This window comes from Tyto alba, unplaced genomic scaffold (assembly GCF_018691265.1).
Source record: "Tyto alba isolate M040663 unplaced genomic scaffold, T.alba_DEE_v4.0 Super-Scaffold_9, whole genome shotgun sequence".
In the NCBI taxonomy this organism is placed as follows: domain Eukaryota; kingdom Metazoa; phylum Chordata; class Aves; order Strigiformes; family Tytonidae; genus Tyto; species Tyto alba.
This window is the reverse complement of record NW_024881330.1, coordinates 43,675,971-43,693,800: the sequence shown is the minus strand read 5'-3', so window position 1 is coordinate 43,693,800 and position 17,830 is coordinate 43,675,971. Positions and strand designations below refer to the sequence as shown.

Below are 17,830 nucleotides of genomic sequence, written 5' to 3'. Positions count from 1 at the left end.
ACGATCACTGTCAAAAAGCATAGATCCGGATGCCTCACTATCTGGGGTAACAGTGGAACTTTCCCCCCCCAACTTTGCAGTTGCCACAGCTGCAAGTTTCTTTTCAAGCTGACATCGCCCACTATTATTCACCACCTCCCGCCATGGTTTCATCATTTTCCTTGCAGCTTTATCCTCATCGATTGCCATATCCCACAAAACATCACCTAATCGTCTCCACTCCTCGACATCAAAAAGAGAATTAGGATCCTGAAAACATCCTTTGACCTGTCCTAATGCTACTAAACCCACGAGTGATTTTATACAATCCACTCCCCGCTTTTCTAAAAAGCGCTGTAATAAATCCAGGGCTACCTCCTGTCCCATCTCATCAACCTGGTGCTCCTTGGTTAAGGTACCTCCGGTCCTGTGCTCCCTGGATAAGGCACAGTACTGTTACTGCTGACCCGCCCCTGATTAAGGCACCGTCGGCCCTTTGCTCCCTGCTTAAGGCAAAAAAAATACTCCCGCCGGCTTGTGCTCCCTGTTTAAGGCACTAAAAAATACTCCCACCGGCCTGTGCTCCCTGTTTAAGGCACTAAAAATACTCCCGCCGGCTTGTGCTCCCTGTTTAAGGCACTAAAAATACTCCCGCCGGCCTGTGCTCCCTGTTTAAGGCACTAAAAATACTCCCGCCGGCCTGTGCTCCCTGTTTAAGGCACTAAAAAATACTCCCGCCGGCCTGTGCTCCCTGTTTAAGGCACTAAAAATACTCCCGCCGGCTTGTGCTCCCTGTTTAAGGCACTAAAAATACTCCCGCCGGCCTGTGCTCCCTGTTTAAGGCACTAAAAATACTCCCGCCGGCCTGTGCTCCCTGTTTAAGGCACTAAAAAATTACCCCCTTTGATATGTTGCTGATGCTCCGTGACTAAGGCACCAGGTGCAGCTCTTGCCAGCAGCCCTTGCAGAGAGCGACCCTCTATCTTGGTTCAGGACCTCGGAACGACCTGTCGGAGGCCCACTGTCCGATCGTTCTTCATTCGGCTAGGCGCTGCTGTCTCTGATATTTCCCAGCGTTTGTTTCTGCCGCCGCTGTATGCAGCACCTTTCTGTGTCAGCTTCCGTCGCCCCTCTGCGTCAGTTCTGGTGCCCCCCCCCGCTTCCACTTCCGGGGCCACCCTGCGCTCGCCTCCAGCGCCCCCTCGCATCCGCCCCCGGGGCCGCTCAGTGTCCGCCTGTGGCGTCCCTTCGCGTCCGCCCCCGGGGCTGCCGCAGTCGGCTCCTTACCACGTCAGCTCCGGTGTCTTTCTGCTTCCGTTCGTGGGGCCACTCACTTCTGGTCTCGGGGCCGCTCCGCCTCTGCTCTCCAGGGCCGGTCACCTCCGCTCTCCGGGGCCGGTCTGCCTCTGCTCTCCGGGGCCGGTCACCTCCGTTCTGCAGGGCTGGTCTGCCTCTGCTCTCCGGGGCTGGTCACCTCCACTCTCGGGGCCGCTCCACCTCCGTTTCTCGGGGACGGTCCACCTTGGCTCTCGGGGGCCGGTCCCGCCGGCTTCTCTTCGCGTACTCCCCCGGGGCTGCTGGGGCCGGCACCTCTCCGTCTCAGCTCGTGGACCCCGGACGCTGCTGTATTTGGTGTTTCTCTGGGTCTGTTCTCAAATTCCTCGGTCGTTGCTGTTTTTTTTTTTTTTTTTCCTGGGTCCGCTGCTCCGTCTGTGTTATTCTTCTATGCAGGTCCCTGTTCGGGCGCCATCTTGCGGAGCCGCGGAGGAACGACACACCAAGACGGGTTCAGTGTGGGTGATAGAGCATCAATCACCTGCGCATGTTTATTGGTCCAGGGTACATATATTTATACAGACAATGATAATTATTATGCCTACTAGTCACTAGCTGATTGGCTTAAGCTCTAAATGTCGTATTCGCATGGTCCACCTACTTGCAGTTAGTTTACAGCACAAGCTTCTCATAACACTAAGTTTCTCATGCTACTTGTTTTCGATACACGACAGTACCGTAACACAATGTTTCTCAGACCACCGTTATCATAACACTAGGTTTCTCAGACCACTATTCCTAATTCCCCTTAACCTGTTTTCGACACACCACGGTACACAGGGCTGAAGCGTCCTTGACATTCCTCCTGTATCAGCAGCTGCGAGCAGCTGCAGGCAAACCCTAGTGAGGCCCAGCATCAGCAGCTAGAGCAGGCTCTGATCATACAATTGCTCGGTGGGCTCAGGACCCTTGTCTCTGAGCCATTCTCCAACAATATAAAATTGATAACAAAGAATAAACAGGTCTGGAAAAGTCAATTATGCTTCTTGAATTAGTGAAAATGACACTTACTGAAAAAATGTAATGTGTCTTTAGAGTCTCTTTTTGTTTATACTTTGACTATTTTCTTTATACAGAATGATGACAATTGCATGTGCTAGGGTACAAAAAGCTTCCTGGATCTGACTTCTGGAGAAGTTCTTCATTAGCATTTTCTGCTTCTACTCCAGTGAGGCAAAGGATAAATGTGATGAACATTGGCCATGAAAGCATGAAGTCTTGTCTTGTTTCCACCTGCGTACAGAAGTGAACTGCAGGAGGCTGAAATTTGTTTTGGTTTGTTAGTAATTTTTGGAATTAGATTTTTTTTATTTTTCAACAGGGAAAGACAAATGTTCAGATAATTAAATGCACCTTAAGATGTCATTCATAAATTTATTTATATTTGAGAGCGGGGAAAAAAAGAATTATTTAGACTGTCTGTTTTCCTCCTTTTTAAAATCAATCCCCTTTGAAGTTCACATGTTTACCTGTACCGGTGCTCTTCTTCAGCCAGGATGACTGTATCTGCCATGGGATTTCCTTTCCTAATGTTATGGAAAAGAAAAAGTAGTCAATGTGGAAAAAAATATAGTCACTATCAGTTGAAATTTTGGTCCTTGGTGAAAGTTGAGGGAATTATGTTTTGAAAAGGTGGGCCCTTCCACATCGTTTCACATGGGATACGTTGCCAGCAAAACAGTCTTAAATCAGGGAATCCTCTACAGTCCCCACAGATGTGCCTCCTCCTTCCCAGAGCCACCACCATCCATGTCCCCTTCCCCACACTCCTGATCCCCTTCCTGTACCCCTGCCAGCACCTGCCATTTTGTACCTCAGCAGCAACACCACAAGCTCCTCTGATTGGCTGGAGCACAGAGGTGCCCTTCTCTGATTGGCTGCAGTGCCTCAGGTTGGCACCCTCTGGCAGATCATGGCAAACTTCCTCACAACTCACACTGTCATTGAGGTCTCTCTGTTCATGCCCAGCACAGGATGAGATATGCTTTGAAATAGGCTCTTCCCTCTTCAGTTCCCCTCAGCGGGGTCATGTCTGTTTGCAGAAATGGCCGTGGAGACGGGGATAGCACGTGTGGGCCATAGTCATCTGGTACATCAAAAGGCAGATCTTGCGCCTTGTTACTCCTCTCTTACCTGAGGTTGGAAGGAGACTTTGTTTTTATTACATGGATTTTGTCATATGGAAAGTGCATTTCTTCCAGCAGAATGATGTTTCTAATCACATCAGTTCTGTATTAAAAGTTTCTAAATTGCATTTCTTTTTCTTTTATTTAGTGGCCTGGAGTCACAAAGTTTATGTGGACAGGCATGAAACGTAAGGAGGTATCAGAATATTTTGCCTCTTATAGGTCTGTGATGTTATATTCATTACAGGTTTTATAAATCACTGAGTTCAGAAATGAGATTAATCTGATATTCAGTCCATTTTCACAAATAACATTTGGCTCTTTCTGCCATAATGTCACATTTGTATTGATTTTAGTATTGAGTAACTGAAAAACAGGACAATCTGAATTGCATCATCTTCATACAGGCAAAGTGATGATAATAGTAAGATAGTCTTTAAGAACAAAAATATTCACAGGGAAGATGTATGCTGTGAAACAGAGTATCTTTTTAGACACTTACCAATGCATATATGCATTAATGACTTGGTGATGGTCACAGACTGTGCAAATAAGTGAGAAAAAGCAGATAATTAAAATTACTACCTCAGCAGGAAAAAGTCACAGACCTAGCTGAAAATAACTTAATCCATAAACAGGAGCCCAGCTGGACATTTTACAGAGAAAGGACTACAAAGAGACAAGCAGTAGGATGAGAACAGAAAGGAGAGCAATTGGAACTGTCTCAGAAAGCAAGAAGAAAGATGAGGAAACTGTGGTGAGGGTTGTGTGGTTGGGGGGGGTTTTCTCCATTTCCATTCTGATTTTCTGTAGTGAGGGCCTTTCATTAGGACATAGAGCCCTCTGAAGGGAAGAGGAGAGTGAGAATGGTAGTATTTTGTAAAAGATACTTTAGAAAGGAGTAAATGAAGTGCTGAGAACATGAGATCTCAGGTAGAAGGGGGTGAATATTTTGGACAGTTTGTCAATTTGTGATGAAAATGCTGTAGTTAGACATGGTACCCAGTTTACACTGAAGCCTGGATTTTAATTATTAAAGATGCTAGATCATGCAGCTGTATAATGAAACACAACTCTTTTCAGAATAATATTGAGACCATGTTGTAGATGTGATTCATTGGGATGAGCTGAATAGTCTGGCTCCTACGTCGAGTTTGACTAGTATGAGGTGCAGCAGGAAAGACGAGGAGCTCCCAGAAAGTGTGTGAATGTTGATCTGAATCACTAATTTACCCAATGTCAGGTCTAGACATGGAAGCATGCCTGTGAAAAAACATAGTGAGCGTGTTCCAGAAGGTGTTAGTGAGGGGTTAACTAATTTTCTAATGAACAGACAGGAACCTCAGAGAATCATGTTCCAAGTTATGATCTGAAACTCTTTCTCTCCCTTTGTATTACAGAATGTTTTGCTCTAAGTCTGTGAGAATGAGGGAGACAGTGGAAGGGGAAGTAGTTTTTGCTTTCTGTTATTTGTAAAATACTAATTGGACCTTTGCCTTCAGATGTAACAGGTGACAGTGGCATCTGTACAGCCTGCCAGGATTGCCTCCTGCAGTTAGTTTCTATGCCAGTGAGCACTTTGTGTGTTGGAAAAGGCACTGTGACAGCCTAGTTCCCTGCCTCAGAGAAGCTATGCCTCTTCCATGCCCACCTCAAGTACATCCTGTTAAAAACAGTGCAAATCAAGAATATTTGAGGGGGTTGGTCATACTTTATTTTTCTTGAGCAATAACTTAAAATCCTTGAAAGTTATCATAAGCCTGGCTGATTTACAAGTAGATTTTCAAAAAGGTGTACATTCTAGTGTTTTTATTGGATCATCCAAGACAGGTCTAGGGGAATTACAAGCAGAGGAGTCTAAGACACTTTTTTCTTTTTTTTTTTTTTTTCTTATTGGCTTTCTCAAGAGCATTAATTAGTTTTATGACATTTTCAATCCTTCTTTCATCTTTGTCACATGAATAGATTGGATGTTCCTTCTTCAGTAGATTTTCCTTTTTCTTGGAGTGTATTTTCACAGACTCTTTCAGTTCTCATTGGACATTCCCTTGCTTCCCCCACAGCTGGTGAGATACTAAATGGGGGAAGCTGGTACATTGCTGAAAGGGTGAGTCCTTCAAAATGTAGAATATTGAAAAGGTCAAAACAATTCTATACAGTACTGTGGTTCAGTATATACTGCGAGTATTAACATTCAGATACCTTCCACTATAGCAAAATTAAAACAAGAGATGAAAACAATACCTTCTCATGACAAGTATTGCAAGTGGGATGGAGGAGGGAAATAAACACTTAACTGGTTCCTGTAACTATTTTCACATTTTCATCATTTTGTGCTTCTCTTAAAAGACAAAATCTTATTTACAAAGTTTTTATTTTACTAAGTTTCTAAGTTTTATTTTGCTACTTAATATCTGAAATCTACTTTTTGATCTACTAGTGATCAAAAATCAAACTTTAAATTGAGCTCTTTTTTTTTTCTACTTTTCTGATGGAACCAGAAAAATAAACTCAAAAATTTATATTCCTAACTACCACCCAACCATTTTTGTCTTCTCCTTCTCCTTCATCCAAAAAAAAATCCATGAAAAATTGTTTTGATGTGATTTCTTTTGATTGGTTTAGTCTTCAAAAACTAAATAAACTTTAATTTAAAATTTTCTATCTGAAACTAGTTTTTGAGACAAGATGCTTGATATTGAAAAACTAAAATGTTTTGCTTATTTCAGACTTTTTTCAAGAATTGTTTTCTAAATGTAAAGTATTCACAAATACTTTTGATCCACCTGAAACTGCTTTTTTGGTGCTCGAGAGCCTGGTTCTGGGCTATAGCCTGCCTGGCCTATAAAGCATGATATTAATAAAGCTTAGTCAGGTGTGTTGCTGTGCTGAGTTTGGGCATGTGCATCAGCTATATATTGTGTCCAGGTAGCCATGGGAACGTGAATTATGAACTGCTTAGAGTGGGAGGGAAAAAAAAACCTCAGTGACATGTTCAGTCTCACTAAAATGATTTCTCGTGCTCCAGCTTACCCTAGTCATTCTTTTCTGTAAATCTGTAACAGTCACAGACTTGTGGTTGATCCAGTACTTTATTAAAAACAAAACAAAACAAAACAAAGCACAAACCCACGACTATTTTACCATGTCTCACTTTATCAATGCAAGTTTAATTAAAACCTTTCACCAAGTGGATTCTTGTTCAGCCAAGTAACCCTTTTCCATTCATCACAGCTGCTTGAATAAATACAAATTGGGATTAAATTACTAAGGATTTTATGTTAGAGTATTGACTGCTGAATGTTTTTTCTTCAGCCAAGTGTTTATTTTGCAGTCCCAGCTGGATCTGTTTGGGGCAATAGTCAGTGTTGTTTGAGGCAGCTAACTTAGTCGCTTTCAGCATCCTCCTCACGAACAGAGAAAGGCAGCATCTCGCATGCAGTGTGCTCTGACCCATCGAGTTAGGTGACATGAGCATGTTTAGAGCTGCACTCACAGCACAGATTGCATTCAGATAAATTGTACAGAGGTATCCAAAAAATCCTGGGTTTTGGCAATCTTGCATGGGAACCTGATGCACACGTTGCTCCAGCATGCACTGACTGAGCAATGGTCTGCAAGTAGTAGCTGTTGTCACAGGCTGATGGCTGGCTCTGCATGAGAGATAATGCACAGGTACTTGGTACTCTTACTATCCCCCACCCTGCATTAGCTGTATGATTGACTTCACAGGGACTGTTGTGAGGCAGCGGCTGTGGCGGGAGCACAACAGGCAAGGTTTTCTATCAAGCTTCTTAGCAGCTGAAGTGTTAATTTTCACTTGAGTGTTTTGCTGAGCTATTAGGTGCATTATGGCTAATTTGCAGCTATCTCTTATGCTTATTTTAAAACTCTAAGAGACTGGGCTTTATATTAGTGTCTGCAATTGACAGCTTGTGAAGTTGGAGAGCAGAATGAGTTGCTGTTTAGGATAAATAGGAAACATTATTTATAAATAGGAAGGAAGAAAATTGACAGCTGCAGTAACATGAAGAAACCCAAGAAGGATATATTTAATAACCTAGTGTTAGACTAACCCATTCTGACAGAATAAAATAAAGCAGGGAAAAACTTGTCAAGAGGTGCTGCTTTTCTGTGGAAGCATCAGGTTTTGAAATTCAGGCAGGACATAGTGCACCTCCTCCTGTACCTGAACTGTCAAAATGCAACCATCTCAGGCCTTAAATCCCTGAATTTAGGTATGCTACACTGTTCTAATATGTTAGCCAAAGGCTTTCTAAATGTGCTTCCACCAGGTTTGGTGTAGCAGGACTTTGCAGAGAGAAGGGAGCCCTGGTGTTCATTGCTTGTGCCTTGAGAAGGAATGGTTGAGTGCCATAACTCTGTGTCGTGGTTTCAGCTCAGAGGGCAACTGAGCACCACACAGCTGCTCACTCCTCCCTTCTCCCCCCAGCACTGAGAAGGAGATAAACATGGGCTCAGGATTTGAGATAAGGTCAGGGAGGGGTGACTCACCCATTACAGCCACGGGCAAAAGACAGAGTCATTAGGAGAATAAAAAAAAAAAACCATAATTTTAATAGAGACACTAACAACAACACTTAACAGACAGAGTAAGACAGTGAGAACCATTGCCACATCTTGAGAACACCTTCCCCCCACCCCTCCCTTCTTCCCCGGCTCAGCTCTGCTCCCGATATCTCTACCTCCTCCCCCAGCAACGCAGGGGCAGAGAATGGAGGGTGCAGTCAGTGCTGCCGCTTCTGCCATCTGCGGTGGGAAGAGCTTCTGGAACTTCTTCCCCCTGTTCTAGCATGGTCGCCCTCTCAAAGCAGACAGTCTTCCACAACTTTTCTCCGACTGGAGTCCATCCCATGGTCTGCAGCCCTTCCCGAGCTGCTCCGGCGTGGGACACCCCTGCATGCTGCAATCCTCCTAGTGCCAAACTACAACAGCGGGGGCTGCTTCTCCCCCCAGGATCCTGGTCTCCTTTGGGTGCATTCACCTGAGGCCATGCAGGGCCCCCCAACAGACTGCACTACCGTACCCCTTCTTGGGTAGCAGGGGGGGACGCCCTGTCATCTCACCACAGGACATGGGGGTCTCTGCTCTGGCATACCTCCCCCCTCCTTCTCTATTCTTCCACTAACCTCAGTGTTCACATAGGTGACACAATTCTTCCCCACAACTCCCACTCCACTTCCCTTTTTAAATACATCATCACAGGGGCGCAGCCACTGTCACTAATTGGCTCAGCCTTGGTGCAGAGGCAGGTCTGACTTGGAGCAGGGGGAACTTCAAGAAACCTCTCACAGAGGCCACTGCTATAGCCCCTTCCCCTGAGGAGGTTGATGACACAGACTCCAATATTAAGATCGAAGACCCTTTGTTATTCAGAAAGATGCATTTTTATCCCCCTACAAAGTTGTCAATCCCCTCAACATAAGTGCTTATTAGTTAACATACATTACTCACACACCTGTTCCAACATTTGATTGGCTAGCTTAACTATGCATGTCTTTTTTTTCCTTTGTCACAATAATTCTTTTGCTCCGGGCATTCTTCCAAAGTCCTCTGTTGTTCACTGATAATGTTCTTACTTTTCTGTTATTCCAAAACCCTGTTTTTCTGTTATTCACAAACCTTCAAGGTCTGTTGTTACCTTGTTCTTCTGTTATTCAAAGCCCTTATTTTTCTGTTATTCAAAAGCCTTCAAGAGCATCATGGCCTTCACTGATGTAAAATGTCTCCACAATTCCCCCTTTTATGTTTTCAACAACCAAGGCATGCAGTTGTTGATATTGTCATTGAATCATCCCTTGAATACACTGCAAAAAAAAAAAAAAAGGTAATATCATAACAACAATTAAAATCACCAATAAAACCATTCCTTCCCGGAGAATTACTTTTTGTAACCATCCCGTGATCCTCCATCCAGATAACAACCCTCTTAACCATTCTGGGTCCTTTTTACTCTTCAAATATTTGGTCAAATCATTTAATTGTCTTAATTGGTTGTGAATGGACTCCAAATGATCTGACAAGTTCATACAACACATTCCTTCAAAATCCTTACATCCATGCCCTTGAGCTAACAATAAAAAAATCTATGGCTGCTCTATTCTGAAGCGTTGCGTGCCTTACTGAATTTACATCTACTGCTAATTCTGATATTAAAGCTGAGGTTGAATTCGTTTGCTTCACCACCCAACATGACAACTTATCTATGCTACCTAAAGCTTTACCTATACCTACATTTGGAGCAAACAAATACTCTTACTCTTACTGCTTTTCCCCAATTAACCACCTTCGAATTACAACCTTGCTGATATCCTAAATCTCTTTTTTGCCTTTGTTTTGTTTGTTTTAATAACTGCATCATGGATGGGGCTAACATAGTTAATCTTCCTAACATACAAGGTCCTCCCGTTGGTTTGGCTGGGACTCCAGGCCATGCTTTATCACCACAAATCAAAAATATTCCTGGTGGTCACATCCTTGGTTTGTCAATTAACTTTGATTCAACTATTTCAATTTGTCCTCCGCACCACCAAGATGTGTTCTGATATATAGGATTACGTGGGCCTACAACTTGCATGTCTGAATCGTCCAACCATGCCCTAACTCTTTCTGTCCCGATCCTTGTGCTGAGAAATTGAGTCACTAACCCCAATGATTCCGCTGTGACTTTGCCTCTTCCTCTCTTACTAAATCTCACACAACTATTATTTCCTCCTGATGCAAGAATGTTTAATTCTTCAGGGTCTAGCCCAATGCGATTGAATGCCTGAATGATCTGTTGAATGTCGCTAGCATATCGCACGTTATTTAAGACTCTAGCGTCATTCACATACTCCCAAAAATCTTTAAAGTCCTTCACCGCCTTCCCAATAAGACATGTTCTGAATTGATCTCCGGGTGTGGCTAATGACAGACACAATGTTTGCCCTGTTAAGTTTGCAAAAGACACCCATAAGCTTTGTCTTGTTTGGATGGTCCATGGTCCTGCTGTCGCTGTCGCGGTGATTGCTGCTCCAAAGATGATCCATCTGACGAAGGTTCCTTTTCTACTGCCGGTTTCACCCATTTTGCCTGGATCCACGTAGGTCCACTATCTGTAATGACACAAGCATAACCTCTTCCCCCTGTTACTAATTGAAACGGTCCTTCCCATATTCCTTCCTTGTTTTTCACTAACACCTTAATTTGTTCTTTATATGTTGACATTCCTGTTGACATAGCTTGCATATGTTTCACAATGGGAGGAATAGTGTCTTTCCCTGCTAATCGTAAAAAGTTCATGACATACTGTACTTTCATTAATCTGCTTCCTGGTGTCTCTCCAAATTCCCCTTGGTTTTGTTTTTGCAAATAATGTTTTAACGTTTGATGTGTACGTTCTATAATTGCCTGGCCTGTCAGAGATTGTGGAATGCCAGTAATATGTTGTAATCCCCTGTCTTAGTTTGGGCTGAAATAAAGTTAATATTCCTTTTCAGGGACTAGATGAGTGCTGTGTTTTGGATTTAGCTTTGGGTTTGGTATGGGAAGAATGCTGATAGCACACTGATGTTTTCAGCTGCTGCTGAGACTTCAAGGACTCTCCGACTCCCCATGTCCTGCCCGTGCGCAAGGGCACAGGGAGCAGGGAGGGAGCACGGCCACAGCACCTGACCCTAATTGGCCGGTGAAATATTCCATATCATGGAACGTCATGCTCACTATATAAAGGAGGGGTGGTTGGGAAGGAGCTCTATCGCTTCTGGGATTGTGATTGTGGGATCTTGGTATCTCGGGGTCGCTGGCCGGGAACGGGCTGGATATTGGTTAGTGGGTGGTGAGCAATTACGCTATACATTGCCTGTTTATATATTTCTTTTTTTTTGTTTTCCCCCATCATCGTTATTGTTTTCATTTTATTGCCATTATTAAACTGTTCTTATCTCAGCCTGCGAGTCTCCCTTCACCCCTCTAATCCCCTCCCCCATTCCCAGGTGGGGAGGGGGAAGGGAGGGTGATTAGCTGCGGTGGTTGGTTGCCGATCAGGCCCAAACCACAACATCCCCATTTGCTAAAAAATTGTTCTGTCGATGGTGAAACATATGCTGGGCCGTTATCTGTTTTTATCTTTTGGGGGATGCCTAATGTGGCAAAAGCATGTCTAAAATGGTTCTGTACATGCCGAGATGTTTCACCACTCGATGCTGTCATACAGACTGCCATTGAATATGTTTCAATGGATACATGCACATATTTTAATTTCCCAAATTCTGGGATATGTGTCACATCTGTTTGCCACAATTGTAGTGACTGCAATCGTCTTGGATTAATTGCTACTGTTGGTCCTTTTGTCATTTGCTGACAGTCTGGGCATGCTTGTATGATTGCCTTTCCTTCTGAAATTGGTAAATTAAATTGTCTTTTTAAAACGTTCACTGACTGATGGAAAAATTCATGTGATATGCAAGCTTGTCGCCATGTATCAGGTACAGGTATCATAAAGGCTGGTTGTGTAAGCTTGTCTACCCTCGCATTTCCTTCCGCACAAAATCCTGATAGGTTGGTATGACTACGGTGATGACACACATAATATTCATTGTCTCGTTGATGTAATAACAACCATAATTCCTTCATTTGAGTAAATAACAATTCATGATTAATTTGTTTTAAAAATGACCTTTCCAAGCGCTGCACCACTCCAGCTATGTAGGCTGAGTCTGTGATAATATTAACTGGTTCTTTCATCCATTTTTTAAATACTTCGATTACTGCTCACCATTCTACAATTTGTGGAGAGGCCTGTAAAATCACCACGGGTGATTTCCACTGTCCATTCTCGAGCCACGTCAGGGCTGCCTTCCCAGTTTTTCCACTACCATCTGTAAAAACTCTCGGCCCACTTACTGGAGTGGTACTACACTTAGACTTCTGTTCCAAACACTGTTGCTCCATAAAAGTAATTAGCTTGGATGATGCACCTTTATGTGTCCACTAAAAGCTGCTATAGCAATCTGCAAAAACTGACTATTCTGTAAACACCATTGCAAATATTGCTCTGTCATAGGAATGATAATAGTTTTGGGTTCTTTTCCACTTAACTCCACAATTCGGTTCCTACCCTTCATAATTAACTGCGGGAACATTTCTGGTCTGGTTGTAATTGTTTTTTGAGGCTGGTGAGATAAAAACTGCCATTCCAAAATTGTTAATTTTTCTGTTTCTGGCTCTTTATCTACCCATTGCATTATCATTCCTATGGGTTGAAAGTCATTATTAATGATTAATAATTCTATAGGATGTCCATACACAATACGATGTGCTTGTCTCTGGCTTAAAATTTGGTCTATCTTTTGTGAGGCCTGTTCTGCTTCTTTGCTAATGATCTGGGTGCTGTCAATTCTGTATTTCCTTTTAGCAATTCAAACAATGGTTGTAAGGTCTGATTATCAATACCCAACGAATTCCTTACCCAATTAATGTTTCCTAACAATATTTGCACATCGTTAAGTGTTTGAACATTCACCCTTATTGACACCTTTTGAGGTTTGATAGTGTGGTCTAATATCTTCCAACCCAAATATTTCCATGGTGCAACGCTTTGCACTTTTTCAGGTGCAATTTGTAATTGACAATCTTTCAACGTGTAACCCAATTTCCTGTTTAATTTGGTCAGTGTTATCTTTCCCTGCTATTAGTATATCATCCATATAATGATACACTAATAGCTGTGGATATTTTTCTCTAAATGGTCTCAATGCTATATCCACATAGATTTGACACATTGTTGATGAATTTTTCATTCCTTGAGGCAAGACCACCCATTGATACCGTTGCACTGGTCCTTGTGCATTTGTTGTAGGCACTGAGAATGCAAACCTAACACTATCATCAGGATGGATTGGTATGGTAAAGAATCAGTCCTTTAGATCAATGACTAAAATGTTCCACCCCTCAGGTATCATAGTTGGTGACAGTAATCCTGATTGCAAAGGTCCCGTATCTTCCTTGACTTCATTGATTCGTCGTAAATCATGTAACAATCTCCATTTTCCTGACTTTTTTGGTATTACAAAAACAGGTATATTTCAAGGACTAGTTGATGGCTGAACATGTCCTGCTTGAAGCTGTTCCTGTACTAACTGTTGTAAAATGGCAGCCTTTTCTGCTGTTAAAGGCCACTGATCCACCCAAACCGGTTTGTCAGTTTTCCATTTCAGTTTGAGTATAGGTCGCTGATCAGCAGCCATTGCTAAAAAGGCTTCACTGATTTTGTTGATAACACACATTTAAACTGAGCTAACAAGTCTCTTCCCATAAGGTTCACTGGAATTTGTGCCACATAAGGTTTTGTCCAGCATGTGAATCCATCAGGGATGATAAATGCAACTGTAAATTTACTCACTTTTGTCGTGGCGTTACCTCCAACTCCTGCCTCTTGTCTTTCTAGCCCCTTGAATGTATTCCGCTTCACTGCTGCCGTCATCATTCATTCTTCGCAAAGAACGCCTGATACCCCTTTTCGACCTTGGTGACTTGTTACTTTGTCATGAAGCCACAGTCCCACAGTCAGATTCTTTATCCGACCGCGACTCCTTGTGGCCATCATCGCTAGGATCGGTCTGAGTGCCTGCTGTTACGAGGCTGGCCGCGGTCGTCTCTGCAGGCGGATCGTTACAGACGATCCCTGGCAAGCGTTCTTCAGGCGGTACGCTTGCGTCAAAAAGAATTTTCTGAGTGGTGCTGCCTACTTGTTTCTCTGCACGCAAATCTTTTGAGGTCTCATAAACCAAGCGCCAAGTTGTTAATACACAATTTACATTTGAATCACCCTTTGAAGCATGCTCAAAAAGTAATTCTCCTGCTTCTTTCCAAGTTACAATATCAAAAGCACGTGGTGATTCCACAGGTACTCCCTTACTTTTGAGCCAGGCTAATAACAGCTCTAAAGTTCGTTCTTCATATTTAATTCCTCTTTTCTTTAAAATATGCTTTCACATTTAAAAACTGCTCTCTCGTCAGCTGACACATTCGCTCCCACCGCGTTTCTCGGCTGCTCACCTGCTCCTGGTAATGGCAAAGGTGATGATATGGCCCCGGGGTGTTTGTCCGCTCAGTCCAGCCGGCAAGACGATCGTTCTGCCAAGACGTCTCCCCCGGACGCTGCTACTTCGGAGCACACTTTGTCTGATCCCTTAGTCCGTCCTGGGTCCTGGATAGCGTCCTGGACGTCGGGGTCAACATTTGAGGAGACTGACAACACGGACTCCAATATTAAGATCGAAGACCCCCTACAAAGTTGTCAATCCCCTCAACATAAGTGCTTATTGGTTAACATACATTACTCACACCCCTATTCTAACATTTGATTGGCTAGCTTAACTATGCATGTCTTTTTTTTCCTTTGTCACAATAACTCTTTTGCTCCGGGCGTTCTTCCAAAGTCCTCTGTTGTTCACTGAAAACGTTCTTATTTTTCTGTTATTCCAAAACCTTCAAGGTCTGTTGTTACCTTATTTTTCTGTTATTCATGGTCCGTTGTTACCTGATTTTTCTGTTATTCAGAAACCCTGTTTTTCTGTTATTCAAAAGCCTTCAAGAGCATCATGGCCTTCACTGATGTAAAATGTCTCCACAGGAATATATTCAAAGACTTTGCTTTTCTCCCCTCATCCCCTTCTCCTCCTCTGCTGAGCTTCATTACTATCAAATAACTACATCAGGCTCACAGGTTTTTCTGTTTCACCTGTAATCCTTCTGGTACAGTTTGTTTTTTTTTTTTTTTTTTTTTTTTTTTTCCCCACTATTTTTGATCTTCCTACAAACAAAATTTACACTAAAACTCAACAACAGGTTCTCAGCATGAAGGACCACCCAGGTCAGTACACTCACATAGCACTGTTACATGTTCCTTTGCCACCAGAATGACAATAAAATAAGCAAAATCAAGTAACAAGAATGTTTGAGGAAGAACCTGAAATGAACATCCAGGGAATAAAGTTAGCTTATTATTTAATGTAAATACACAGCATAATACCGCAAACTCTCCCATCCTCTTGTATGAATACTCTGTTGTTATCATTCTTGTCTATTTAATGCCCTTACAACACTGTATTAAATACTCACTATGTACAGCTCTACTAGAGGCTGACAAAGTCTGCTTGGAAAGAACCAAATCTGTCAGCATTCTGGACCTGAGGTTGGAATAGTAGGAATCAGTCCAAGCTGTAGTCTTGGACTACATAAGGGACTGGAACTTACTACAAGTAAGCGTTGAATACAGCACTCAAAGGAAGATCTGTAACTTCCCCATCTCCCTAGGGGCTGTGGGGATATCTCAGTGGTAGCGCCCTGGCCAGAAGGAAGGGGAGCGGCTGCGATGGGGCCATGCACAGCGGGCGCACCATGTGCGTGTAGGCACCCCGGGTGGAGAAGGGAGACCGCCCTCCTGTGAGAAGCTGAGGACCCAGCTGAAGTTTCATTTGATGAGTATCTGCCACACAAACTGAATCCAAGAGGTTCTTTGGATACTCAGCCCATCAGAACACCAGGACATACACAGTGTACCCAGCAATCTACAGTTCTATCAATATTTCATCCCAATATGTATTTTTAATCAAAAGATCTTAAAATCCAGCAGAATTTCCAGTTTATATATTCCAGTCCTTAGATGCTTTCATTACTAAATAGTTTATTGGGTACAGATCTTACACAGAAAATTCGGGATTTTAATGATTTACATGGAATTCTAGGATGATGAAGATTCACAAAGATAAGCTGTGTAACTTCTAACTCAGTACCAAAATGCAATTCACCATCTTAGAGAGACAATTGCAAGTAAAAAAGTTTCCACAAACAGGAGTCATACTGACATTTTAATAAGTTATATCAATCAGACCATTCTAGTGTTCCCCTTCTATTCAAATCCAGACTGGAATGAAGAAAAAGAGTGGAAAAGAAAGGAAAACGTTTAGGGTCTCTCTGATATACAGATACTTTTAGAGGGATATTTCCCAGGCTGTCATCAAAGAGAAACTTTGACTTTCAGACCACCAACCTGCCTAAGGGAATATGTACAGCTGATCACTTTGGAAAGAAAAGTCACAGCATCAGCTTGACATACCAACAGTGAAACCACACTTAACTCTCCCTAATATAGTTCAGTATTATTCACCCGTTGATTCAGACTGAGTACTTTACAACTCAGAACTCCAGTTTCCAGGACAATTACATCAAACAAATTAAAAGAGAATTCCACAGGACTGCTGTATTAATCTTAAAAAAAAAAAAAAAAAAAAAGTTAAAAAGGGCTACTCTGTGTAGTGACAAATCAATTTAAACTCTAGTATGGAAGGAGGAAAGTATTCCAAAGTGAAAAATTAAATGCTGAAGGCAGAATCATTGATAAAGATTAGGAAATATTTTTGTTTTGTTTTATTTGTTTTGTCTGTTTTTTACTAGTTGTATCTGAAATAGGCTCAGGAGACCAATTTTTAAGGTAGTGTCCCTTGCCATATTGGGAATAAAGCTTCAGATTCCACGATTTGGTTATCTTCTCTGTGTGACTATGAGACATTTAGCAACAAACATCTACAGCAGATTAAATTAGCTGGAAATTACTCTGGGAGGAAAAAAAAAAAAAAAAAAGAATTACATTTCCTAAAGGTCCTTTAGATGTTTTCAAACCTTTTTTCTCTTAGATGATCAAATAAATAATTTAAATTAACTGATAATTAACTGACAACTCTGGAACCTTGTGGTTAAGGGCTTAGAAAAAATGAAAATACATACTTTGACTTTAAAGACCGCAATGCCTCTCTTGTCTTGTATAATAGGTGAGACGGTCTTAACATAGCTTCTGAAAGCTCTGCTCCCTGTCTGACTCCCTTGGAGTTAGATTTGGTCCTTTTCACTGAAGGTCTTTTTCACATTTGGTCTTTTTCACTTAAGGTAAAGTGCACTATGCTTGAAGAGAAGTATATTGTAAAATCCCCACAGGTAGATATTTAACCCTATGGGAGTTACTGTGTTGAAACTATTTGGATTAAATATTTCAATGAATAATATTCACACTGAAAATTAAACTGGCCCATAGCAGTCTATGCATTCATGACTAACAGACACACTAGTTGTTAATTTTTATCCTAGACTGAGTATGACAACTGTTTTCATTCTGGTTGTCAATATCTACTACATATAAGGGAGGCAATAATTAATTCAATTAAATCAAAAAGGTTTATAAAGCCATGTGAACTTGATTTATCAGGTTACTTTAGTGCATTTTTGTTATGCTTGACAGAATTGGTCAGTACATTGTAAAACATAATTCTTACTTAATAGCAATCTATTGCATACTGTGGTGAAAGAAGTAAAGCATTTTTTGTAAAAAAAAC

The 17,830-nt window shown here is 42.1% G+C and overlaps 1 long non-coding RNA gene across 1 annotated transcript; it reads right to left on the bottom strand.

Moving 5' to 3' along the window:
* Nucleotides 1–9,246: 9,246 nt before the first annotated feature.
* LOC122152716 lies at nt 9,247–14,634 on the bottom strand. Its single transcript, XR_006164732.1, has 2 exons — nt 13,843–14,634; nt 9,247–10,555 (listed from the first exon to the last, which is right to left on the bottom strand). It is a non-coding gene; the product is annotated as an uncharacterized LOC122152716 (long non-coding RNA).
* Between the last annotated feature and the right edge of the window lie 3,196 nt (nt 14,635–17,830).